This window comes from Panthera onca, chromosome D1, assembly GCF_046562875.1.
Source record: "Panthera onca isolate mPanOnc1 chromosome D1, mPanOnc1 haplotype 2, whole genome shotgun sequence".
In the NCBI taxonomy this organism is placed as follows: domain Eukaryota; kingdom Metazoa; phylum Chordata; class Mammalia; order Carnivora; family Felidae; genus Panthera; species Panthera onca.
In genome coordinates, this window is record NC_138348.1 from 111,061,142 (window position 1) to 111,088,291 (window position 27,150).

At 44.6% G+C, this 27,150-nt stretch overlaps 1 long non-coding RNA gene across 1 annotated transcript; it reads right to left on the bottom strand.

The window, feature by feature from the left end:
- Window positions 1-423: 423 nt before the first annotated feature.
- Window positions 424-26,990, bottom strand: LOC132660806 (uncharacterized). Its single transcript, XR_009601908.3, has 3 exons — window positions 26,726-26,990; window positions 25,534-25,599; window positions 424-905 (listed from the first exon to the last, which is right to left on the bottom strand). It is a non-coding gene; the product is annotated as an uncharacterized LOC132660806 (long non-coding RNA).
- Between the last annotated feature and the right edge of the window lie 160 nt (window positions 26,991-27,150).

Here is a 27,150-nt window from a genome sequence, read left to right on the forward strand (position 1 = left end):
GTCCTAGGGAGCTGTCTCCACAAGTATTTCAAATAGTAGTGGATCTCCCCTTCCTCTAAAATCAAGGCCTCATTTTCCTTCTTGTTCAAATGCTTATTAACACCTTAAAACCTGCCACAATGGCCGGGGTTACAAGCCTTTTTTGTGTACAGTTGCCTCAGAAAATCTATTGGCAGCTCTCGCCTTGTTGGTGGGTTGAGCCTGACCAGCATTGCCGAATCTCTTGATAATTCTGGCATTATTTATTCCCTTAACCAGCTCTCTAGTTCTTAAACATCTAAATATGAGCTGGAGGCTTGCTGGGTCTCTCTTCTTTTACCCCCACCCCTAACCCATCAACATTATCACAAACACAAATTTTCTACGAAAGGAATTCTAAAGCCAAATTTTAATAAGTCTTTCAATCATTTGTCATTAGATAGGGTCTTCAGACTCTTTAATTAAAGACACTTCTGATAAAGACCTTAAAAAGTATGGAAAAATTAGAAATCAGAGCAGTCACATCCTTGGTGGTTACTGGGAAGACAATTTGCTCACAAATTAATAAGGACCAGCCTATGGTATGAGTCTGGCGCTTCACCGATGCTGTTGGCCCAACTGGATAGAGCATGGTACTTCCGTGAGACGATGCCATTGTTCGATAATGCTATGTATGAATCAGGTAGCATTATTCCTCCCATTAACCTTGACAACATTCCCTGCCATAACTGTCCAATGGCTCAACAAATTATACTGTGGGTTCCAAGGGTAACAAGGTTGCTGGGATAACTCAAGAGTACAGTTCTCGGAGTATCACGGTGTGGCGTAAGTATTTCTTTACATGCCTGTCTTCCTCATTTAGTTGGAAGTTCTTAGGAATAGGGACATATATTCGTCATTTCTGGACCTGGCAATTAGCACAGTACCTGCATATAAGTAAGACATCCAGTAAATGGACATTCTGTTGAGTCAATATATGAAGCAAAATACACTTGCTACAATTGTTACTGAGTGGGTCCCTTATAACTGTACATTTTGTAACTTATTTTCATGTACAAAGAAAATTATTTTAGGATTTTACATGATCACGTTGTACTTTAGTTATTTATTAATGTATATGTTAATTCTTTTTGTAATATTTGATATCTTTCTCAGGTTCAAAGTCTGAGAAAATTGGGTTAGATAATTTCTACCACGGCAGTTTTTGTTGGTATTTAGAAAAGTAAGAATGAAGGCCTTGTGGAGAGTCAGACTGCGTTACACAGTGCCCTGCCCAGCTATGGAGAACATGTACAGTTGCATAATACGTGGGTAGTTGGTTCTTGAAAGTAAAATTATAGATTCAAAGTCATTTTTCCACATAATTTTTTAGTGCATAGGGATTACTTGTTCTCAGTGAATTTTAATTATAATGTCTAATTCTGTGTTTCCTTTCAAAGGTAATAATAGATAAGACAGTGACTGCAAATTTCCTTAGGAGGCCTGCAACCCTCTGTGTCCCCCGTTAACGCATAACAGTTTCAGAGACCTTCCCCCTTGGAGAGGTAGTGCTGCAAGCTACCGGAATACCGGACTGGCACACACAAGTAATTTTCTTCCTTTGCCTTGTAGTGGAATGTGGGCTTTGCTGTATGCTATGTGAAATAAAATCAGAAGTTTTGCTTCAGGTCCATGTGAACCGTGTTAACATGCAGTAACCCATTTCAATTCTACAAAATCATTATTAATTTATTAAAATGTATCTCAGAAAAGAACGCATTCTGTGTGTACTTATTGTTCCTGGAAATAAAAGCGGTAGATAAATGTGGATGCTAAGGTTCTCATCTTCTTGCCACCCCCGGCCCTGATGGCCCCAAGTGGCCCTGATGAGTGTCAGGAGTACAGAGTGTGGCGGTGGACGTTTGGGGGACTGGGGTGGGAGGGGGCATGTGAGAAGGGGCCTCTGTAGCTGGGAGAACATGACCCGCCTGTTCCTCAAGGAGGACACCCCAGTCTACAACAACAGAATACAGCCTGTGACCTCGGATGCGTCACAGGCTGCTGAGAGACGTGCGGGCCCTAAGTGAGCTAAGAGAGAACGGACCAGAGGTCCACAAGCCACAAATGACAACAGCAGAAGCTGCATGTACAGGACCAAGTACGTGGCCACCCCTGCTTCACTGGACACGAGGACACAGCTTCCCAGAGCAGGCCTCCTCAGCCCAAATGCTTGGGGGAAGCTAGTGAAGGGGTCCAAAGCCCGAGAGACCACATGGTACCCTGAAAAGACACGTTAAATGTTCACACTGGACAGATCGCTCACTTCCAATCCGGTAATCTTTCTTCATTCTGCACAGGGCCATTTCCCATCATCTCTCTGGCTTCCGTTTCCTTTGTGGTGGTCTATGGGTTACTAATGACCTCGGCTCCCGGGCCCCTCTTCTGGCCTACTATCCAGGTGGAAGCAGAGTTCCCCCTTGGAAACCCAACCCTTGAAAAGCCAGTGCTGTCCCTGTCCCACAGGACTACATAAGGCCAGCCGCAGGCTGAACTTCCGAGGCTCTGTGGCGCCCTCTGGCTAATCCTGGGTCCAGACTTCCTGCTCCAGACATTTTCTCCTTGCCTCCAATTCCCCATGTGCCTCCCGCTTCCGCAGTTTACTCTGCCCTCAAATCCGGATTCATCCCCTCCTCTTTAATCCCCCTAGACACAAAACTTAAAGTTTATTGAGAACACAAAGGTGTCCTAGGGACTTGGCCCATTGCTAGGTGTTGAGTTTGCTGCCCTCCAAGTGGAGGTCTCCCCTCTTGGTCAACATTTTAACACTCAAAGGGCCCCCAGGGACACTTTGCTCTTAAGTCATGGAACAGAATAGGTAAGAGTCTCAGTGTGATGTACCAGCATTTGAAGCTCTTTCCCTACATTCTGAGCCTGCTTCAATTTGCCCTTTCCCCCTCCCCACATGGGAGACAAAAAACGAGAAAAGCCCCTCAATGACAGAATTTAATCTCCATACTTACAGAAAATAAACTGCATGGAACATTTAAACTAGCAGTTTGTCCCCTTTCCAATCACCAAGGGTCACTTAATGCTGTGCTGCAGGCTCTCATGCACTTACAATAATTGATGCAGAATATGTTCCATCAAAAACTACTCATAGCAATTTAGCCAATGCACAGATTTTAATTGACTTGTACATACATTTTGCAAAAAAAAAAAAAAAAAAAAAAGAAGTAATCCTAAAAAATAATAGGACTATAGAGTCAAAATAATGTTTATAAAGTGCTTTGAAGTTTTTGAAACTATAAAATACTGAATTTTTAGGCAATGTGGCACTAAACCAATCTACTTAATGAAGCTTAATGAATTAAAACTACAGGCAATATTTTTAAATGCTTGTAAAAAAACCAATTTTCCAGGATAAAATTTGTTGTACTTATTAAATTTTACGATTTTAAAGACTTCTATAACGCTTGACGAAACCACAGCCAAAATAGCGAACTTAATAATATTCATGAAAAAACTTAAGAAATCTGTGGGAGCCATCTTAAAATAGAATTTAGGCATTAATATTAAACAGATCATCCTAGTATTTATAGTGTTCGATTCCACTGCACCTGATAAATATTTTTGCATTTCCTCCAAGTTCAGGGCTCGTACAGCCTGATTTTGCTGTAGCATTAATTAGTGAATCTTCCATGGGAAGCTAATTACCCTTCCCTAACCCTGACCAAAATGCATGCTGTAAAATGAGTTAAATTTTTTAATCAAGAAAAGGCTTTCCCTGTGGGATTTTCAGATTTAAAAATCCAATTAGCCTTAATGTTTTCCTTTTAGAGATTAACCACCCTTTTATGTTATGAAACATTAATTGGAATTCAAACTACTTATAGTTCTTTTTAAACAACCTTTTAACAAATCAGTAAATTTTTTCCTTCTTTTACAAATAGTATTTACCTTGTACCTATTCCTGAAGGAATAAAATGTTACCATAGTATTTTTCCATCTAACTACAGTTTGTTTCTCTTAGAAGCACAAGATTACAAACTAATGTGCATTCTTATTCCCAGGAATTTTTACAAGGAAATTTATTCAATAGTTTAAAGTATCTAACTTTCTTCCATGGATACGAGAAATATTGGAGCTCTCACCAATAATGACAGTGTCAGGCAGTGTTCTTCAAACTTGCTTCCAAAAATGTATCATCTAGGGTGCCAGTTAAAGATAATAGAATTCGGGACCTCACTCTTGGATATCTTGGTTTAGTTAAGTTCTAGATTCGGGTCCTTGGAATTCATGTTTTCAGTAAGAACTGCGAACAATTCTTATCAGTGAGCAAGTCAGGAAACATACTGGGGTAGAGGTGGAGAAGCCAGTTCTCAGTTCTACTACAGAGAGTGTTTTAAAAGCTGCACAAGCTTGGGACGCCCGAGTGGCTCAGTTGGTTAAGGGTCTGACTCTTGACTTCGACTCAGGTCATGATCTCTTGGTCATGATCTCCAGGTGGTGAGACTGAGCCCCTCATCCAGGCCTGTGTCAGGCTCCGCGCTGAGGGTGGAGCCTGCTTAAGATTCATTGTCTCTCTCTCTCTCTCTCTCTCTCTCTCTCTCTCTCTCTCCCTCTCCCCTTCTCTCCCCCGCTGCCCCCCTCCCTCACTTATGCTGTCTCTAAAATTAAATAAATAAATAAATAAATAAATAAATAAGTAAAAGCTGCTTAAGCTTGACAAAGTTACTTAAACATTCTGTGCCCGTTTCTTCGTCAGTAAAACTAGGATACCAGTACCTCCCACAAAATGTTGTTGCGATAATTACCTAAAACAATGCCTGTGACATGATTGACACAGTGCTTGCGAATGGGAAATGTTCAATAAACGTCTGGTCTCTTCTCTTTTTTTCTTGCTTGATTTCAGCAGAACACATTCCCCTAACTGTTCACTGTGGTACTGCACTCTGACATTCTACAATTAGAGATAAAATCTTAAATCTGAAAAGTACCACTTACATCGGCACAAGGAATGGATGGGATGACACACAGTTTACCTTTGACTTGGCCCTAAATATTCCCTCTTGGTTCAACCATGAGTTTCTCATTGACTGACTGATTCACCCAACAGGCACTTCCTGTGCTGCCTCTGTGCATCACCAGTCATCACCCTATTGGGCTTGGGGGGGGGGGGGGGGTGATAAAGAGCCAGAAAGTCACGTGTGTTCCCTGTTCTCCTTGAACTCACTGAGTGTCCTCCTACTACTACCAATTTTCCCAGATTTGATTTTTGGCCCCATTTTCGTTTTTCTCTCTCCTCTTCTCCCTTCTCTCTCCCTCCCTCTGTCGTGAGCCTTAGTGAGTTCCTTGGCTTCCATATTGCCCTGCGCACATGAGAATTCCCTTTTGCTCCCGGACCCAGCGCAGTCAAGTTCAGCCCTGGCTCCTGCAGCTGAGGCCAGACGGAGGATGAAGCCCACTCCCCTGCACACGCATGAGCAGAGGGCCAGACAGCCCAGATCACAGAGCCCTAGGAGGGTCATCAAATGGGTGAGGGCTCCCAGCAGTCCACAAGGGATCTCAAATCTAATATTTTATTTGCACAAAATGCAACATAGAAAAATGTGTAAATCTTTGGACAAACAAAATTCAAAATTTTCTCAATACTCTCCTACCCTGGGATATGCATCCAGCCCTCTCTAACGTGTCACAGATCATGCTCAGTACAACTTTAATATGTTTTCACCATTTCTCATCTGTCCCCCAAGTATGCATCTTCACCAAAATAACAGAAACCGTGCAGAGGTCAGCGATGGGCATCTGGAAATACAGCACGAGCATGGCCCGTCAGGAAAAATTCCACTCAGGTACGATGATACCTCTCATTAACAATTTATGAGCCCTCCTTGACCCCTCCTTGACCCCGCAGCTGTAATTAAAGCAGCATCGAGGCAGTAAAGAAAACCAGAGGTGAGGGGTATCAACTCCACCTGATGAGGACACCGGGGTCTACACATGTAGAGCCAGCACCTCAGTGGGCAGGAAGGGCCGAGGGCTCAGCACCAGGGATTCTCCGGGGGGGAGTCTGACCAGTGGCCGTGCAAACCATCCTTCCTCATCCTGCCTTCTTGGCCATCCCTCTGGCCCTAAGGGGGTACACGGGAACATTACAGCCAGGGGTTATGACACCTATGTCTTTGAAGGAAAGGAGACTATCCTGTGGGGAGCAGGAGGAAGCTGGACTCACATGTTCTGTTGGGTCCAGAGAAGAGACGCTCATATCCAAGCTGGAGCGGGGCGGGGGGGGGGAGGGGGGGGCACAATCCTTGTCCTACCTCGTTTCCCAACGGTTCCACAGGGACTTTGTGGAGCAGGAAGAGCGTGATGCTTACTTAATGAAAATGGCTTCTTCTTGCCCCTTCTCCTTGGAGCACCTTCCTTCCTTCAGCTGGGGCCTAGGGGCCCAGAGCGCTGCTGCACAACAAAACTTCAGGATTTGATGGAAACATACACGGCATGAAGGGGTCACCTCGAACATGCCCCTCAGCAGTGCCACTGTGTTTGCAGCAATCACCTGTGGCCACATAACAGGCTACCTCCAATTTCACGGCTCAACACCACCTCACCACCCCTGACTCTGCGGGCCGGGGACGTGGGCTCAACACCACCTCACGGCCCCCGACTCTGCGGGCCGGGGACGTGGGCTCAACACCACCTCACGGCCCCCGACTCTGCGGGCCGGGGACGTGGGCTCAACACCACCTCACGGCCCCCGACTCTGCGGGCCGGGGACGTGGGCTCAACACCACCTCACGGCCCCCGACTCTGCGGGCCGGGGACGTGGGCTCAACACCACCTCACGGCCCCCGACTCTGCGGGCCGGGGACGTGGGCTCAACACCACCTCACGGCCCCCGACTCTGTGGGCCGGGGACGTGGGCTCAACACCACCTCACGGCCCCCGACTCTGTGGGCCGGGGACGTGGGCTCAACACCACCTCACGGCCCCCGACTCTGTGGGCCGGGGACGTGGGCTCAACACCACCTCATGGCCCCTGACTCTGTGGGCCGGGGGTGCAGGCCGCATTCATTAGGGTCATCTGTGCTCCCCACGGTGTTGGGCGGAGATGCCCCCCGGGGGCTTCAGCGCCCACACGGCTGGTGCCTGGGGCCTGCAGCCAGAGGACACGCCCGTCCTCTCTCACGTGGCCTCTGTCCTCTGGTGCCACGCTGTCCACTGCGGCGAGCGCTTCCCTTGTGTAACTATTTACACTGAAAACAATACCGATCCAAACTTGTAGCAATTTTAATTACACACTCAGCTTCTTAGTCACAATTCCACGTCCAGCGCTCGGCAGTCCCATGTGGCTACCACAGCTGACAGCATTTCTGCTGGAAGCAACTGCTCGCAGGCCCTTCTCCCCAGCAAGACGGCCTGCACTCCCCCCAGGCTCCTGCTCCTCCCTGAGTGAAAGGAGAGTGACCTGGCCTCGGACGTCCCTCACGTCACTCTGAGTTCTGCTTGGTCAAGGCAGTTCACAAAACCACAGATTTGAGGGGTGGGACATGAACTCTTTATAAAGCAAATAGCAAAGAAAAGCCAGAACGGGTGCAGAAGCAGAGAGAGCATTTTCTGGGTGCCATTTTCAACAGCCTGCCACCCCAACAAATTCAACTGTGAGTTCTCACCAGGAAGGAAGTCCTTGCCCATGAGGATGTGGCCTCCTGCCAGACTCCTCTCTCTTGGCAGCCACATTCCCTCAAATCTCTGCCCCTGTATCCTCCTTCTCTCACCCTCGCAAGGTAGAGACTGCTTAAATCCCACTGTCAGACCTGATGATCACTCCCATGCTTGCGTGCCCCAATCCTTTGTCCCTGTCTTGCTCCTCCGCACTTTGCGACATCAACACCAATCAAAAGTGATCTGACAACAACATCTCTAAATTCCCACCACTGACCACGTCCACCCACCTAGCAGCAGCGTTACCTCCAGAGTCTTCCTTCCTCTTTCTAACAGTATAGGAGCTCCCCTTATCTACGCCGCGGGATACATTCCAAGACCCCCAGGGAGGCCTGAACTTCAGACAGTGCTGAACCGATGGACATTATTTTCTCCTCAACATACACGACTATGCTGAAGGTAACTTTATAAACCAGGCAGAGTAAGAGATTAATAAGAGTAATAATAAAGGAGAACAGTTATAACAATAGATAGTAATAAAAGTTATGGGAATGTGGTCTCTATCTCTCTCAAAACACCTTATACTGGACTCCCCCTTCTTCCTGTAGTGATGTGAGGTGATGAAATGCCTGCCTGATGAGGCAAATGACCAGGCACCGAGGAAGCGTTGGGCTCCTAATGAAGCCTTCTGACAGGAGGAAGCCTTCTCATCAGGAGGAGCATCTTCTGCTTCTGGACGGCGGCTGACCAATGGTCATGGAAACTGCAGACGAGGGGGCCTACTGGAGATGCAGCGTTCTTGGTCCCCTCCCCTCCTGTGAGATCACACCCCCCTCTCACCCAGGCGATCCTTCCTCCTTCCATGTCCCCATGTTTGTGGATCATTCCTGTCAGCACACAAACAAGGTGGCGCCACGTGCCTTTCAGCGACTGCCCCGTTTCTCTGGATGCATCCATTTTTTATCTTTCTTCTCTCAGGCTTTTGCCAATTATTCCCCCAAAACAGCTTTTGTCAAGACCACCAGCAGCCTCTGGATACTCATCTCACTTGACCTATAGGCACCTTTTTACCCAGCTCTTCACTCACTTCTCCCTAATATAGTTTCCTCATGGGGCTTTCCCTCTGCCTCACCCCAGCTCAGTCTGCTATGCTTGCTCCTCTTTTCTCTGATCTTTTGAGGTGACAGTGCCCCGGGGACCAGCTCCTAAGACTTCTTACTTTCTCCCTCCAAGCTACCTCCCTGGGTGATCTCATCCAATGTCAATACCATCCATTTGCTGATGGCTTCCAAACAAATAGATCTAATCCATGCCTCCTCCAAAGTTCATATACTAAACTTCCTGCGTATTTTCTTCTTGTGTATTAAATTTCCAAAGGTAAGCTCCTACTATACTTTCTTATATCCCAGACACTTGATGATAGCATCTTTATCCTTCCATTTTCTCAGGCCAAAGGTTTTGCACACATCCTCAACTCCTCTTGCTCACATCTTATGTCCCATCCACCAGGAATTCCTGTAGGCTCTCCCTTCAGAAGATAATCAGAATCACCACCTCCTTTGCCTCCACCTGGGCCACCATCATCTATGATGTGGATTATTAGAACACTGTCTTGACTAGTCTCTCTGCTTCCACTCCTACACCCCTAAAGTCTGTTCTTAACACAACGGCCAGCATGATACTATTAAGATCTACCCAAAACCTTCATTCTTCTACCCAAAAACCTTCCAATGACTCCAAATTTCTCTAAGAAAACCAAAGTCCACGCAGTGGACCCATTCCCTCTTATCTCTCTGACCTCCTCTCTTACTAGTCTCCCCTCCACTTATCCAGCACAGGTGGTTCTTCCTCGGGACATTTACACAGCAGTTTCCTTTGCTGGAAGGCTCTTCCCCCAGCTCACCCCGTCCCCCTTCAAAGCTCTGTGCAAATGTCACCTTCTGAGTGATGCCTCACCTAATACTCTACTTAAACCTGCAATCATTCCCCTTCCTCCAGGGTCTCCTACCCCTGACACTCTGCTCTTCCTGTATCCCATGGCACGGCTCATCTTCTAATACACATAAAGTTCTATTTCAGGACTTCTGCTGAAGTCCCACTAAGGCAGGGATCTTTGTCTATTTTCTTTCACTGCTTTATTTCAAGTACCTACTACTGGCTATATAATACGTGCCTAATAAATATTTTTGTCGAGGGGCACCTGGCTGACTAGGTCAATGGAGCACACAACTCTTAAGCTCAGGGTCACGAGTTCAAGCCCCATATTGGGTGTAGAGCTTACTCAAAAAAAAAACCAAACAAACTGTTGAATAACTAAATGAGGTACTTGAACCGTGCATATTTTATCTGTACCAGTACCAGAACCAATGCCAAAATAAATTTAAATACATCATAGAACAGTTTGATAACCAACACTAACTACCCCAGGTGATGAAATAAAAAATGACAACAAAGATAAACCCTATCTTTTCTACAACCAGTTCCAGGTCAAATTGTCAAGACAGGTTAATTACCCTTTTCCTTTTCCTCTCTGCTGGCCTTCCTTATTTTTCTTGCCTATATCCCATTTCTAAAGAAATCTGCTACTTAAATTCCTGTTAATGCATTAACCCATAATGGGCCAAAGGAGTTACTTCATCAGGAAAATGCCTATAACAAAAATTTTATTTTCAAAACTCATAATCGTTTTAAACCAGAGTTTTGTATTATACTTTCACTTGTCCTATGTTTGTGAACATTTGAGAGGTTTAAAAATCAGTTTTGGATTGTGAAGTTACTGAATGAGTCTTTCCTCCTTGCCCTCTAATTCCCTCCAGAAGGAATTTGGTGTGTCGAGCGAGACTGTCACGAAGCTATTCAGCATCTTAGTGACTGTCCGCCTCTGAGAAATGGGGTAACAGCCGTGACCTCACCATAAGACCACTGTGAGAGCTGTGTCAGCACGTGCAGAACCCTTGCAACAGTGCCAGGCCATCATGGTACCATGTGAGCCTTAGCTTTTATTACTGAAACTCTAATTTTGAAATGTAAGTCATATATTTATTCTCAAATATACTTTGATGGCTTGTTAACTTAGAGGGCAGATTCAAAGATAAGGAGATGGGAATGAGAATGAAGTAACACAATTTTTCAGTAGTAGCTCAGTGAGCTAATAAGTTATATATTTACTATTAAAGAAGTTAATATATTTGTATTACACCTAATGTTTATTTCATTCTAAACCTACCGAGGGCAAGAACTGCTCTAATTAAAAACAGAGTGGCCCCAAGTTCCAAACAGAGCACAGTCCGACTCCGGGATATGCAGTCAACATTTAATGGTAACACTTCAGCATTTCTCAAAAAGGGTATTCAGTGTTTGTTCTCGTATCTTTTGGCAAAGCAAACTGCATATTTGACCATCATGTCTTTCAGTAGTTGAGGCTGCATATACAAATGGTATTTGCAAGGTGAAATCTATTTAAAGCCAAGGACTCATTTAGCCTTTCCTCTGAACATTTTATCCCTTGACTAAATGCATTCATCAAAAACAGCATAGATTTGTAGCTCTGCTATTTCATAGCTTAATGGATTTCTGTTTGATTACTGTATTGATTTAATTTTTTAAAGATGCAAATATGCGTGGCCTACTTGCTGAAATGTTTTTTCTCAAATGGAAAAAATTCAGAGCGCTGTCTTCTTTCTTTCCCTTTTTTTGTCCTTGTTCCTTTTTCACCATGTTAGAAAGGCAAATCAAAGAAACATCTGATACCTAGGCTGAGCAGGCACGGCCACGTGACACTCTCGAGGCAAGCCGAGCCCCCGGTGTGACCTCTGACTTGAGACAGAAGGTGACTTCGCAGAGACTAGCAGGCGCTGGACAAGAAAGTGCCACATAGAAGGTCATCTGCAAGTCACCTGGAATCTCGAGATGCGCCGTCCCTGGGCTGCGGGAGAGAGGTTGTGCCCACTGGAAGGAAAGTCCATCATAAGGAAGGGCAAGTCATTAGGGGTCCTGTTCACAAGAGCTACAGACTCTGGAGCCATCCAAAAAGAGACACCAGAATTAAGTGTGCACAAAGTGTGGTGTGTGGTGTGCTTGCTGGCCGGGGCCGGGGACCAGCAATGGCCGTCCTGGTCTCTGGGAGCTCTTCTGGCACCTGACTGACTGTGGGCAGGCGTGAAGTGAACTGGGGCAGGACAGTGTCCATCAGCCAAACTCAAGGAAAGCTGATCTAGACAAAGGGGACCATGAGAAACGTTACAACAGAGGCTGCCCTTCACCTGGATGGCTCAGTCGTAAGAGTGTCGGGCTCGACTTTGGCTCAGGTTATGGTCTCACGGTTTGTGGGTTCAAGCCCCAAGTTGAGCTCTGCGCTGACAGCAAAGACTCTGTTGGGATCCGCTCTCTCTCCCTGTCTGTCTGCCCCTCCCCTGTTTGCATCCACACTCATGCGCTCACTCGCTCTCTCTCAAAATAAATAACTAAACTTTAAAAAAAATGCAGGTTGCCCTTTTCAGGAGCCTCCAGTCAAGAAAGGCTTGGGCTCTGAGCCATCAGAAGCAGTAACAAGCAGTGGCAATAAGACTGGTGACAGCGGTTACTGAAGGACAAGGGTGAAGTTAGTGGCGAAAGCAGCAAAATGGCCAGCCGGGGGTTCCAACAGAGATGTCGAAGCAACAGATCCCAATGAGAGCCGTGAAACACGGAGCCTCACGACAGGTACCTTACGTCCACCTCTCGGTGACCTTCATAACCACACAGTTACCACATTCGCCGTCTAGGAGTGAAGAGACGAGCAGTCTGAGGCAGAGATGGTCGCACATGTTGCCTCAAGACGTACAACCAGGAAGATGACCCCACGGCAGAGGCTACAACCATCTCCTTGGAACCACACTGCCTCTCTCTGCACATTTTTACTAACCAGATTATCAAACTGACCAGAACAGCCAATTCCAGGAAACCACGTTTGGTCAATGTTTTCTATCGTATTAATGGAACATATTTACCTGTGGTTCAACATTACAAGGTTATCATCTATGAGAATTATTATTGAAAAGGGAGCCCTTCCTTCATTAACTGGAATGTCTCAAAGCTTGAGACGGATTGAAATACATTATTGATCAATTCTGCAGATGAAGAGCCTCCTAGCTGACAGTAAATTAAAAATATGCTTGCTCCAGAGAGATAAAAACAGCCAATACAACTTTACTGCTGTTTTGATTTCTCCTTTGCTTTTCTATTATTTAGAGAAGCACAATTGATTTTTATTTCCTGTTTCAAATTACCTTGGTCAAGAAACAATGAGCCATAGGATCCCTTTAGGGGTTTGTGATTTGTTCACATGATTGGAAAATAATTTTGCTGATTTAGAAAATGTAGGGATGCTTTCTAATCATATGAGGCCGAGATATAAAATATATTTGGAAGGAAAAATACTACTAATTGCTTGTAAGATTGTTATTAAAATAACATAATAGGGTAATTTCTATGTTTCATAAAAGATATTCCACCTACATTGAAAGCTACCAGGAAAGACTGTGGAAGGGATACATGAGCTGATCTCCAAGCTCTGTGCTCATGACTGGAAAGAGCCAGCGTGAGGTCACGGAAGTGCACACACACGGGCACACAAAGACCAGTGTTACGGACACGGAGGCGTGTTTCACAGCACAGCCACATTGTGTCTGTGCAACACTCTCACCTCCCCGTCCTCTCTGAAAGTCACGGCAAGTACGTGAGGGGGTGGGCAAGGAGCAGCATCCAGATTACTGAAGGGCAACAGTGGAACAGGAGCCCGGGTTCGCTTCCCTACTGCTGGGAGACAGGGCACCCCCAAATTCACTGGTGTGCTGCCACCGCTGTATCTGCCCCCCAACCATGCTATGGACCAGGAATGCCGCAGGGCCGGCTCAGCTGGGTGCTTCTGACCCAGAGAGCGTCAGCTGGGCACAGTGTGAGGGTTCGACTGCCAGCATGGTTCCCTGGCCCACACGTTTGCTGTCCCAGCACTTCTTTCCATCCTTCCGTCGCCACCTCGCAGCGTACCCTCCAGCTCTCTAGCACATGGGGCTTCTTGCACAGCAGGCAGTGTCGGGGTGGGCATGTTTCTCGCATGGCAGCTGCCTTGCTGCCCCACCAGGCAGGCCCCTGTCTGAAACTGGGAGAGCAGCATTCTGCTGGTTTTCTTATGGTGGTGGCAATGGTTGTTGTTGGCTTTTTGTTTCTGTTTTTTGTCAAGGCGATCACAAGACCTGCCCAGATTCAGGGAGGAGAAAGCGACTCCTTCTCTTGACTGGGCAGTGGCAAGGTCACACAGAAGAGTGGGGGGTTGGGAGGTGCCTCTGTGGCGTCTTTGGAAAATCTAATCTTCCACAATCTCACACCTCTTTTAATCTGGATCCCGGAATGTCTCCACCACACCCAACTGTTCCAATAGGAACAGTAACAAGAAAGAATCACTCAGTGTGTGATTTTAAACTTGCATATTAAAGTCTGTATTCTACCCATCTGATGAAATGTCTCATACAGCCATGTATCGTAGGGTATCTTGTGCTGTTTTTCCTAAGCGTGCTGATTTAATTAGGCCTAGAAAATTGGCCCAACCCACTTTTTTTTAAGAGGAAAAAAAAAATGCATCGTTGACAAACTATTAAAGCAGACCGTGATGTGCATCTCAGGCAAATCTGCAAAGAGGTTACACACCCTGCGACGCTTACAACACGGGCACCGCTAGAAATCGTCCTGCTGCTGCATCCTGACACCCGCTAGTCTCGTCAGGCCCAGCTTCCTGCCTCCGAGCAAACCCCTTGTCTTCCTTGGCAGGCAGACTCTAGGGTCCTGTCTGCTCTCCTCACCAACTTTCAGTGCTAGTCCACAATACCCCAACCCACTTTCCTAACAAAGACACGGGACCCCACTCATTCATTAGAATGTGACATGGCCTAAAAACATCCAGACCCCTCACCACCCCTTTCTCTGCTAAGCCAACAATACAAAGAGTCAAAAGTCTCCACGTGTATAATAGCCCACAGAAAAGGTATAAGTGAGGGCAGAGAACTTGGCTGGGTGAGAAAAGAAAATGAACGTCCCCTCGTTAAGACTCAGAAGCTGTAAATGAGTTGCTGGAACGGAAAAGAACAAAAGGCAGCAGAACGAGAGGCAGAGGTTCTTGAGGAAGGGAGCAACAACATGGGGTTCATCCTCCACATGGGACTCTTGGAAGCAGTGAAGAGGATGGGCCCGGGCAGGGGGGTGACTCAGGGGGCCAGTCCTTTCCACAGGCAAGAGATGTCGAGAACTAGGACACGGCAGAGATGGAATGGAACCGTTTGGAGAAAACACTGAAGAAACAAACCAGAAAAGACCGACGAGATTTGGGGTTAAGGGAGAAACATGCCATCCGTGTCAGAGCGTTCCATGGGACCTTTCTTCTGTGAGCCGTAAGCAGCTCTCTGTTGGTGAGTTATGTCAAGTCAAATGACCTTAGATGTCTGTGCCTCCCTGAGAAAGTTGTCCCTCGTGCTTGTGAAGACTGCCTTGAAATAACAGTTATTAGTTTAGTCAGTGATGCTGCAAAACCATTTTGTTCTCTGCATAAAGCAAAACTCCCATTCAGCTTTACGGCATAATTTAAAATAATGTCCAGAGTGCACATGCATGAATGGCAACAAGTGTAATCAAACGGCCGACACAGGGAACGCCGGGTGATACTCTTCTTGCTAACTGTCCCCGCAGCGCTCTGCTGGCATTTTGGCAATCAACTGCAAAGCCATCGCTAGGTTCCCACATCCGGGTAGAATTTCTTCTTCTTTTCATTATTCTCAAAGTGCTGAGGCTGTGTCTTTGGTTTTTCGTTGTTACTTTGTTTTCTAAGGTAACTTACCAGACTTTTGCTCATTTTTATTTGATGTCACTATTTTCAGGAAAAAAAAGGAAATGGCAAATAATTGTGGGTTAATTGGCCAAATAAGTGTAAAAAGTAAAAAGTGGCTAAAAGTGTTTTTATTTAACGATCTGTTTACTGTGAAAGAGTGGCAACGCTTACGCATAAGTTACGGAACCTGTAAAAACAAAACAGAGCAGAAGTGAACACCTCACTGACCAGCAGCCGTCTAAAGGGGGTACAATGCTGGCAGGACCTTGACTGAGCAAGTTTTAAATAAATTCAAAACAAATTTAGGACTTATACACTCATAAGTCAGTGATCCCGGTCATGAAGTCCATGAGATCAGTTTTTTTGTTGGTTTTATTCACATGGTAGACCCCCAATAAATTTTTGTTGAATAAATATGGTAATTAAAATAAATAATATGCTTCATGCACAGAATAAGGAAAACGACAGTTTTCTTACTGTGCCATGGAGAGATCTCATTTCGAATCTACAACACTGCATCTCACAACTGGAAAGATAGGAAATTCTTAGTGACGCTGGGCAGAGGCAATACAGACATCCCAGTGTTTGAGCTCGCTCTCCTCTACAGACCTTCCACTCCTGTGAGTCACTGGCTCCAGTCGTACTACTTGGAACATCGGACGTTAGTTTTCCAGAGAGCTCTTCGAAAACACAGCATCGCCGCCACATTATTTCTATCTGGCGAGGTAACTCTAATACCTACATTAGATTGTAACAACTGTTGCTCCTGTAAGCGGTGGTAACAGCACACTCCTTAACTTCCAGAAATACACTTTGAAACATGTAGAGATGAACGAAAAATAAAGTTCAAAGTGTTCCAAGAAAAACGATTAATTTGTAATGACCTATGTGATGAATGGGATCACCTCTCAGGAATCAAACTTTGAAATACTTTTCTTTTGCGTCCCCTCAGCCCCTCTTCAGAGCTCCTCATCCACACGGGATGGGCATTTCCTCTCCAATACATTCGTGGAAACTTCCAGGAAGGGTGACTCTCCACCATCTCTCAAACTTGGGTCTCCTCCTGTTTGTCCCAGAACATTCCAAAGCCAAGGACTGTGATCCGCTTCTTAAGGGTTCAAAGGCTTCAATTTTTCATATGGACAAGGGCTAATTCTGAGTAACCTACCTAGTGAGTTACGAAGGATTAATAAAACTTGATCATAAACCGAAATTAGCACATCAGGAGTTCGCTGAGCATCTTGACGTCACACAACGCTTGGTAACACTGCAAATTTCCTCAGTGTGTACAGGCTATGCACATCATTGGAATGCCCCAAACTGGAGGAAAAATCGTTATTTTACATTAATTTATTTATTTTGAGAGAGACAGAGACAGTACAAGCAGGGGAGGAGCAGAAAGAGAGAGGGAGAGAGAATCCCAAGCAGGCTCTGTACTGTCAGTACAGAGCCACATGCAGGGCTCGAACTCAAGAAACTGGGAGATCATGACCTGAGCCAAAACCAAGGTTGGACGCTCAACTGACTGAGCCACTCCGGTGCCCCAAATTGTTACTATTGAATTGTACGTGTTGGTTTGACCTGGCTATAGTTTTTGACTGCTGTTAACTTAATATTTGTAAAATTTTTCCTTTTATTGTTGTTTTTTATCTTTTAATGACTGCTACTTCCTATTTTTACTGTTATTTTGTACACTTTCAATATGACTGTGAAATTCTCTTGCTCCCTAGGCAGGATGGGGACAGCTTTAAGGGGTCAGTGAAAGGTTTAAATGGAAGTTAAGTGGGTCCAAGTCAACAGCACCTCAGAACCACCATTCCTGGAGAGCTCACTTCCTTCGCATAGATGTGGACATTGAATTAGTTTCCTGTGTCTGCTGTAACAACACAAACACAGTGGCTTACAACAACACACATCTATTCTCCCACGGCTCTGAAGTTCAGAATTCCAAAACCAGAGTCTCTGGGTTAAAATTCATTTCCTTGCTTTTCCAGCTTCTAGAGGGTTCCCTGGCTCATGGCTCCCTTCTCCCCTTCCAAGTTAGCAATGGGCGGTCATCTGCTCACACTGAGTCACTCTCATACTCTCCTCCTCCTTCCTTTACTTATAAGGACCATTGTAATTAAATTGGGCCCACCCAGGGAATCTAAAACAATCACCCCATCTCAAGATCCAAGATCCTTAATGACACGTGGAGAGTCCATTCTGCCATGTAGTAGGGTAACACGTTCACATGTTCTCCTGCCTACTACGGAAATAGAGTTAGCCAGCACATCACTGGTACCTAAGAATATTTTCTGTTGCCAGAACTATCGTTATGGCTGGTGGGGATGAACTCCTGAAATCCTGAAAGGGCAGTTAATTTTGAACAAGTAAAACAAATTTATGAAAGGGACTAGAAAGCACTCAAGAGGTACTATTATTTCCACAATTCAGGCACAGCTGGCATTAGAGGCATTCTTCCTGGTCAACCCGGAAACTTAACTACCATTCAGCACATGGCTTGTATAGAAGAAATCCATCTTGACTTCCCAAGGCCACCTCCTAAATAAACCTACAGATACCAGTCATTTCGTTTCTTTTTCTTTTTTTTAATGTTTATTTTTGAGAGAGACAGAGTATGAGCAGGGGAGGGGCAGAGAGAGAGGGAGACACAGAATTGGAAGAAAGCCCCAGGCTCTGAGCTGTCAGCACAGAAAGTGATGTGGGGCTCGAACTCACGAACCTTGAGATCATGACCTGAGCTGAAGTCGGATGCTTAGCAGACTGAGCCACCCAGGCGCCCCAGATACCAGTCATTTCTAAAGCAGACGGTACTGTGAGAGAAGTGACCCATCAGGCCACTGTGCCTATTTACACACTATTCCGAATGATCTGGTAGAGTTTCAGGAAGACTTAAACAAAGGGTACTGTTCGGTGGAAGCTCACTCCATTACAATTTATTCTGTCCTGCTATGAGCCGGGCACCGTGCCAGGAACTGCATTTCCAAAGGTAGAACTGAGCACGGCCCGCTCTCCATACTTCAGTCCAGCAGGAGTCATTGTGGTAAGTCAAGGTCACTAGTAAGTTGTGGGACGGAGAGAGCCTGGGTGAGTTACCATGATGACAATGCTTTGTCAGCGAGGAGAGGGGCTGCTGAAGGGAAAAGGAAGGTAATCAAAGGGGCTGGAATAAATGATTGCCTGCTTGAATGATTTTGCGTGGCAGGCAGCGCCCTCAAGTGCTACTGCTTAAAAGAATAAATAAAAATAAAATAAAAGGGTTTCCATTTCAATGTGGCAGAATTCCCTATTTTCAGAAGTTCAGAAAAAAAAATGGCTTGAAATAGCATGAAATGACCAGACAGACATGCCTGAAACCCCATGCTTCAATCTCCCTGACCACAAATGGGAAGAACACTTATTTGAACAGAAATGAGAATTTCTATCTCCCTTGTAGCCTTTTTGTAGACTTTGCGGACTTCTTATTAAATAATGGACAGTAAAGCAAATTGCTTTCATCTCTTGAAAGGCTTCCTTCTTTCCTAAATGACTTTGAAGTTTTTCTCCCCTTTTTGAGCATTCATACAGATAAGCGTATTTTAAAAACTGACCAGAATGGAACGGTGAACATATCTGGGAAAGCAACTATCACTATGGCAACAATGAATGTGTCTGACATTTAGTCTTTCCATTATTCTCTGTTACTATAGTAATGAAACCTTGTATTCTTGACACCATTTCCAAATTCTATTAAAATAAAGCTCCTCTCGCCTCAGAGAAGGAGGGAGGGCCAGAACTATTAATGCACAAGATGTCTAAGAATGTTTTCCAGCACTGGGACACAGACGATGTGAGACACTTTGCTACACTTTAATCGAACTGAGAAAAACATGCTTAAAAGGTGCGAAAAGCACAGAGGCAAAAACTCAGTAAGTACAACAAAAGTAAAGTAAATTTTTGTTATTAAAAATCAGGATCTGATTTGGGGCACCTGGTTGGCTCAGTCAATAGAATGTGTGATTCTTGATCATGGGGTTGTGAATTCAAATTAAGTAATTGGGAGATTACTTAAATAAAATCTTCAAAAAAATCAGCCTTTTATCTTAAACACATAAAAACAGTTTTAATTTACAAGATATTGAAATTTAACATCAAATATTAATGGATAAGGAGAATTTTTGTTTCTTCTTAGAAGAAACACAGAGGAGGATAATGGCAATTAAGGGTCACAAAAATTAGTAAAGCCATTACTTGGGGGTTTTGAGGGGTTTCTGTGTTTAAGAAAATATTATCTGGGGCGCCTGGGTGGCTCAGTTGGTTAAATGTCCGACTTTGGCTTAGGTCATGATCTCGTGGTCCGTAAGTTCGAGCCCCGAGTCAGGCTCCGGGCTGACAGCTTGGAGTCTGGAGCCTGCTTTGAATTCTGATTTTTTTCTCTCTCTCTCTGCACCTCCCCACTCACACTCTCTCTCTCTCTCTCTCTCTCTCAAAAATAAACATTTTTTTAAAAAAAGAAAATATCTGATGTATTATTCATCAACGCTGAAACTTTGAATTGGGAACCAGAATATTATTAGGTTATTATTAAATTATTATCTGCAATAGTGGAAACATGCTTCAGCGACACATTTCTAATGAGAGATAAGCAGGGAGGGATTTAGAAGGAAAAGTGGGGGTGGGGGGAGGAGTAGTGAGTGAGAGTGTTGTGTAGGACAAGGGGTAATCAAAGGGAAAGTGAGTGATCATGTAAGAGAGCTAAGGCAGTATAAGAACCAAAAACAGGAAAAGGTAGACAGATGATCCAGAGACAGAGCCAAAGATCCTGGGAGGGATGTCTTCTATGACCTATAGCTTATGCCACAAGGGTTACTGATACATCATCAGATCTGGAAGTTGCCACTGATTTCTGCAAGCTTTTTTAGCTCTACAGTAATTCAGAAAAAAACTGTTCATTGCTAGGAGACAAAGTATTCATAAGGGTTCGGTGAAGCGTGGGGCTGAAACCAATGGAAGCCATCCTGGCCCCAACACTCCCTTGCTCTGTAACCTGGGGTAAGCCTCCTACCCGTTCTGAGCCTCATTTTTCTTTTTCATAAAATGATGATACATGGGACACCTGGGTGGGTCAGTCAGTTAGGCATCTGACTTTTGATTTCTGCTAAGGTCATGATCTCAGGGTTGTAGGACTGAGACCCGTGTCAGGCTCTGCACTGAGCATGGAGGCTGCTTGAGATTCTCTCTCTCTCTCCCCTCCTCTGCCCCTTTCCCCAGTCATTCTCTCTCTCTAAAAAAAGAGAATAGAATAGAATAGAATAGAATAGAATAGAATAGAAATAAAAATAACATGATACCTCCTAACCTTAGTTTCCCTAATTGTAAGCCCCTTCAAAGAGATAATATGTGCAAGTATTTAACAGGGTCTAGTGCCTAGTAAGCACCCAGCAAGTGTAGCTGTTACATTTTCTAGCTAGGAATTAAGGGAAGGGAAAGGGGTAGAATTTGCAAAAGACACAACATGGGTGTATTTTGTCTTAAGTTTTTTTTTTGTCTTTTGTTTCCCAAGTCATTAAGTATTTGAGAAATTAAGTAATTTGATACAGAATAACGTGCTCTCTGGAGTAGCACACAGGGAGGGTGCGGAGAACCTGAGCTGGAGCTCCCCATACCTCCCCTGACTGGTGGCGTGGTCTCAGGTGACCAGAGGAGCCACACAGCACTCAGCTGTCTGTTTTGTAAGATGGTGATAAAAGGGTAACATCCTGAGGACAGAAAGGAAGGTCAGAGATTATAAATGAAGCGTAATAATTAACAAACTCCTCTGGATTTATGTCTTTATGAAGTTCGAAATTACTTTGAAACATGATCAATCCCCTGGATCCCCCATATCCATCTTGTTAACCATGGTTTATATCTGTTATTTTCACTTCTTGGCCGTGCAGAGGTACCATGTGCATTAAAGGGCATTAAGGGAGTGTTTGTTTGGAAATGGGGAGACAGGCTAAAATCTGAGGTGCTCTTTGTTCCTGGGTCTTGTGAAATGCTTTTCTTTTATTTTTCTGTGCCCCTTCTGACCTTTGTTCTTGCTTGTATCATTGAACCCAAAAAGTCTGGCCAGGAATCACAGCTCCTATCTTTTAAAAAATTTAAATGAGGTGCACCTGGCTGGCTCAGTCTGTAGAGCACGTGACTCGATCTCAGTCAGGGTCATGAGTTCAAGCCCCAAGTTGGGCACAGAGATCACTGAAAATAAGAAAGTAAATGAGCTGAGTAACCGAAAGCAAGTTTTCTAGGCCCACCCGGGGTCCCATTTACATTTGTGTTATTGTTATTGCATATGAGCACAACAACTATTATTCCCCACAAATTATGTGAACAGGAAACATATCAAGAAGGAAGTCTGCCCAGAGACAGCACAGCAGTGGTGTTTGGAAGCCATTCTGTGGAAAGCGGTAAGGAAGTAAGGTCAAAGCAGTGGACGACGTGGCCCAGAGCAGCTTCTGGGCAGCTCCTGACCACTGACAGATGGCCTAAGGCCACTGTTCAGAGGAACTACGTGACTTCGGTCCATTCCACAACCTGAAATCGAAATTCGTTTCGGAGCAAAGAGTAAATCCAAGGTACGTGCGAGGTGCTGGGTATAAGAGGCACGTGACACGACCCTCACCTTTGAGGAGCTTCTAACACAGTCCAAAAACATTAGGAAAAGAAGGTATTCTGTGGGGGAGTGTTGTTGCCCCCTGACTCCACTAAAATCTTTCCAAATGTTTTGGCCACCTTCAAATCCCCAGGTCACAGGAACAAGCGTTTCGAGGGGGGGGTCACAGGATGGGATTTGAGTGTAGACTGCCTGGGTTTACACTGTGGGTCTGCTACTGATTAACCGTGCAGGCTTGGAAAGATACCTAACATCACTTATGCTTAGTTTCCTCATCTAAACAGTATTAGGGTTGTTATAATAGTTAACTAGATTCATGTATATGAAGCCCTTAGATCAGTGGCTGGCACAGAATAGTATAAGGTACTTATTTTTGAAGTGAAATGAGCAAAGACGCCCGGCCAGTGGATGAAAAGCCCCCACCTCCAAAACTCTGTGTAATTCTTGCAAAAGGAACTTACAAATGAGTGTGCATGAACTGGTGCAGCCACTGTGGAAAACGGTATGGAGGTTCCTCAAAAAATTAAAAACAGAACTACTCACGACCCAGCAATTGCACTACTAGGTATTTATCCAAGGGATTCAGGTGTGCTGTTTGAAGGGGCACATGCACCCCAACTTTTATATTAGCACTATCAACAACAGCCAAAGTATGGAAAGAGCCCAAATGTCTATTGATGGATGAACGATTAAAGATGTGGTGTATATATATACAACGGAGCATTGCTTGGCAATCAAAAAGAAGGAAGTCTTGTCATTTGCAACAATGTGGATGGAACTAGAGTATATTATGCTAAGTGAAATTAGTCAGATAAAGACAAATATCATAGGACTTCACTCATATACGGAATAACATACAATACAGATGAACATAAGGGAAGAAAAGCCAAAATAATATAAAAACAAGGAGGGGAACAAAACATAAGAGACTCTTAAATACAGACAGCAAACTGACGGCTGCCAGAGGGGGTGTGGGTGGGGGGATGGTTGGTCTAAATGGGTCAGGGGCTTTAGGGAAGACACTTGCTGGGATGAGCACTGGGTGTTATACAGAGGGGATGAATCACTGGAATCTACTCCTGAAATCATTATTGCACTATATGCTAACTAACTTGGATGTAAATTAAAAAATAAATAAATAAAAAAATTAAATTAAAAAAAAAGAATGTGTGTGCATAAAAAGAACCAAGAGGTTACAAACACTGACAGTCATTTCTCAAAGTGAGAAAACAGTATGATTAATCTTTACTACTAAAATAAAATTTTTGCATGTTTTTCTGTTGACACATTATGCAAAAAGGTCCAGACCAACTTCACTAAACATTCAGTATATATTTGGAATGGGTCAATTTAAAATACAGGCTATTTTGCATGAATAAAGCTCATTCTGCAGGGGACTCAAAGATACAGATGGTCATCCCATGAAACTGTTAAAACTGTCTTCAACAAGAGGTCTGACTGCCAAACAGGAGAGAGAAACCACAAGTATATATACGCCAAAAGTGAATTTTTTTAAACAGGCTCCAAACAGAAAGTCACCAGGGCACACATTCCAACTTGCAAAATTAGATTTGTAGTCAATCTGTTTCTCCCCTGGGAAACTCCATGTCCAGGAGCACAGGGATGAAAACCGTGATTATCTTCTGAAAAAGTGCCGTGAATGGTTTCCTACTAAGGACTGGCCCGCATTATTTCATTGGCTACTCCAGGAGAGACCAAACCTCCCACCGGAAACAAAACTGGCAACTCACCCACAGCGGATGCTGGTGGGAATGCTGGGACCCATCTGACTTCGGGACATTTGATACCAGACTCATCTTGGAAATGAAACTCTGCCATCCCTACCTCTTGCTTTGAGGATAATCATTTTTAAATAGCTCGAGTTCTAACATCTTCTATTTTTTCCAGTTGTAAAGAGAAACAAAATCCACAGGAAAAGAGCTGCAACAATTTCTACAGGAACCGTACTGGCTTTCCGTTCAATGTAAAGTTTTTAGAAACACAAAATTTGCCAGTGAAAAGCTTTCAATGTAACTTTATAAACTGTTATAACTGATAGATGATGAAAACTGCAAGCAATCTGGCGACACCGCAGAGGACAGAACCGAGTGAGTTTTATTTCGTCAGTGTTCAGTTTGAATCACCAAAGGCGTGTTTGCCAGCCTAAATGCCAGGTGCTGTGTTAGGTGCTACCGATACAAGGGGAAGAATAGCAATTCAGGAGAAATCTACATAAGACGACTTATAAGCATAAAACTCATAGGAAAAAGGACAAGTTGATCTGTTCAAAGGTTGTCAGGGAAAAGCTGGTGTTGAAGAACAAGACTATGTCACAGGGACAAGACAGGAGGAAGGACATGTGCAAAGACAAAAGTGGGGAGTGAATGCAGCACAACGCAGTCACTGTTGATATAAAATGTAGGTTAGAACATGTCTGCTGGGCTACATTTATCTTAACTAAACTGCATTTGGAGGAGAGACAGCCAAATGATCTCCTTCTTTCCCTTTGATTAAACAATAGGCAATGAAACAGAAATCTTTTAGCTAACGATTATATTCTCATTCTGAGACTTTCAATAAGCTGTGGCCAAGCACAGCCTACAACAGCCTTGTCTAATAGAAATGTAATGCAAACCACATGCAGAAGATTCAATTTCCTATTAGCCTCACTTTAAAAAGTAAAAAAAAAAAAAAAAAAAAAAAAAAAACAATAACAAAAAAACACACAGGCAAAGTTAATTTTAATAATATAGTTTCCTTAACCCAATTATGCAAAATTTTATAATTTCACTTACAATCAATATGACAATTGTCAATGAGACACGGTACATTTTTATACTAAATCTTTGAAATCCTGTGTATGTTTTACTCTTACAGTACATCTCAATTCCGATGCTAATTTTTTTTATCAGAAATACTCCATTTGTATTTAGATTCCAAAAAATGTACAGTTGAAAAAGTAGATTCACATAACTCAAGTTTTCCAAACGTACCTATAAGTTATCCAATCACTGAATTGACTGAATTCCATTTTTAAAGAAAAATTAAGAACTAAAATTCAGTTATTCAGTTGCCCTAGCCAGATTTCAGGCGCTCTCTGGCTAGTGGCTACCACAGCTGGGCGGCTCAGTTCTAGAATAAGTGTGTAAGAACCTGGCATCAGATCTCTAGCCTGAAGTTAATATTAGCAAAAATCAAATCAGTAAACAGACTATCAGGTTCAGAATGGGGTCATGACATTAGGCATTTGGGATGACCCTCCGTCTCTCCCTTGTTGGCCCACTTGCACTGACGCAAGTTAGAGTGGAGAAAAATAACGACGGTGTCTAGGATAGGTCTTGCACTCAGCCTGAGACAGAGGTTTCATCGCAAGAACGTGAAAGAGTTCCTATGAAAGCAGAAGGTTCTTAGTACTTACGGACACATTCCAGGTGTGATCTCTGCTACTGAAGTAAATATAATGGATTCAACACGTGGACATTCTCTGAAAGGGAAAAGAGAGAAAGCATCTGGTTATATATAATTGGGATGGAGTGCTGTCTTACCTTCCCACCGCACCCACCTGAGAAACATCCACCACAAACAAAATCCAAAATTAAAAAATCCAAGTTCTCATATAAAAAAAAAAAAACCCACAACACCTGTTTGTTTTAATTAGGCAAAAGTATAGGCAGGCTTGTCACACGAACTCTTAAGTGCAATCTGGAAGGTTAAACCCATCATCACATTTCAAAGACCCTATTCCACAAGCACTTCCTATTTTGTGGACTGGAGTTCCTCCAGGAACATCCAGCAAGCATCCAACGTTCATCGGGAATATTCCATCCTTTATTCACCAAATGTCTCTTGAGTGCCTTATATTCTAGGCACTGTGCTGGGCAGAGAAAGTACAACAGTGAATAAGAAAGACCACCCCCATGGAACAGGTCAGAAGAGCTGACAGATGGAGGGTACCCCCCTCCCAAGGTGAAGGGTTGGAGTAGGATTTAATAGGATGCCAGGTGGTGCCTTGGACCACACTTAGCCTGACCCTTGTTATTTACCTGAATTACAGATGTAGCTGAGCATCCTTTAACCGGGGAAACCTACATCAGAGAGACAACTCGGAGGGAGAAACCGGTGAATGGAGGGAAGGGAAGGCTACCTTTAGAAATAACTCGTGAACCGAGCCGCGAGTCTGGCAGGGAAGAGCAGGGAGCGGAAATTACAGGGGGATGCAATGCAACACAATGTCCCAACCACCATCACAGCTAGAAACAGACAACCCGGCTGGGGCGGGGAGGTTGTGCAGGGATATTGATGGAAGACCAAGAAACCCTTGGAAAAGCTCTGCACTACCTGCGAGGACTGAGGCCGCACCCAGCAACTGCACACCCACCGCCCCGGCCACAGTGGGAAGAAGGGACCACATGGCCAGAGCCATCAGTGACTTAAGGACTGAGGGTGGCGGTGCAAGACGCGACTGTCAAGGGCCACAGAGGAGTAGACAGCGAGGGAGGAAAGCACACAGGAAAACTACTAAGATATGGTCAACAGGTCAAATGTTTTTGGAGGCGTCAAGTGACACAAGGACACTAAGTGACAGTCGGGTTGAGCAGTAAGGAAATCACCGGTTTGTGGCAGGGGCGGCCTCAGAGCTCAGAGGTGCGGCCGAGGCGAAGCTGAGCCTCACTCGATAGGGAGGTGAGAGCGGACTGGGACGCAGGTGGGGCCACGCCTAGGCTTCACTTCCCCTCTGCCCTTTTAGCAGGTGAGGGTCAAGGACAGAGGGAGCGTTTGGAGGCGGGGCAGCCAGGGCCCCAATCAGAAGGAAAAGCGCCACGGGCTGATCGCGAGGAACCAATCCGCTTCTAGAGTCCACTTGACTGACAGAGCTTCGCGCCAACGCCCGAGCACAGAGCGGGAGGCCACGAATCACAAGAGTGCGGAACCCCAGAGCACTAACCCGGAACCGGTTGGGGACTCGATTCCCATTGTGAGGCCAGACCTGGGGCGGGCCGTCGGCCAGAAAGGCAATACCCTCTGGACCAATGGA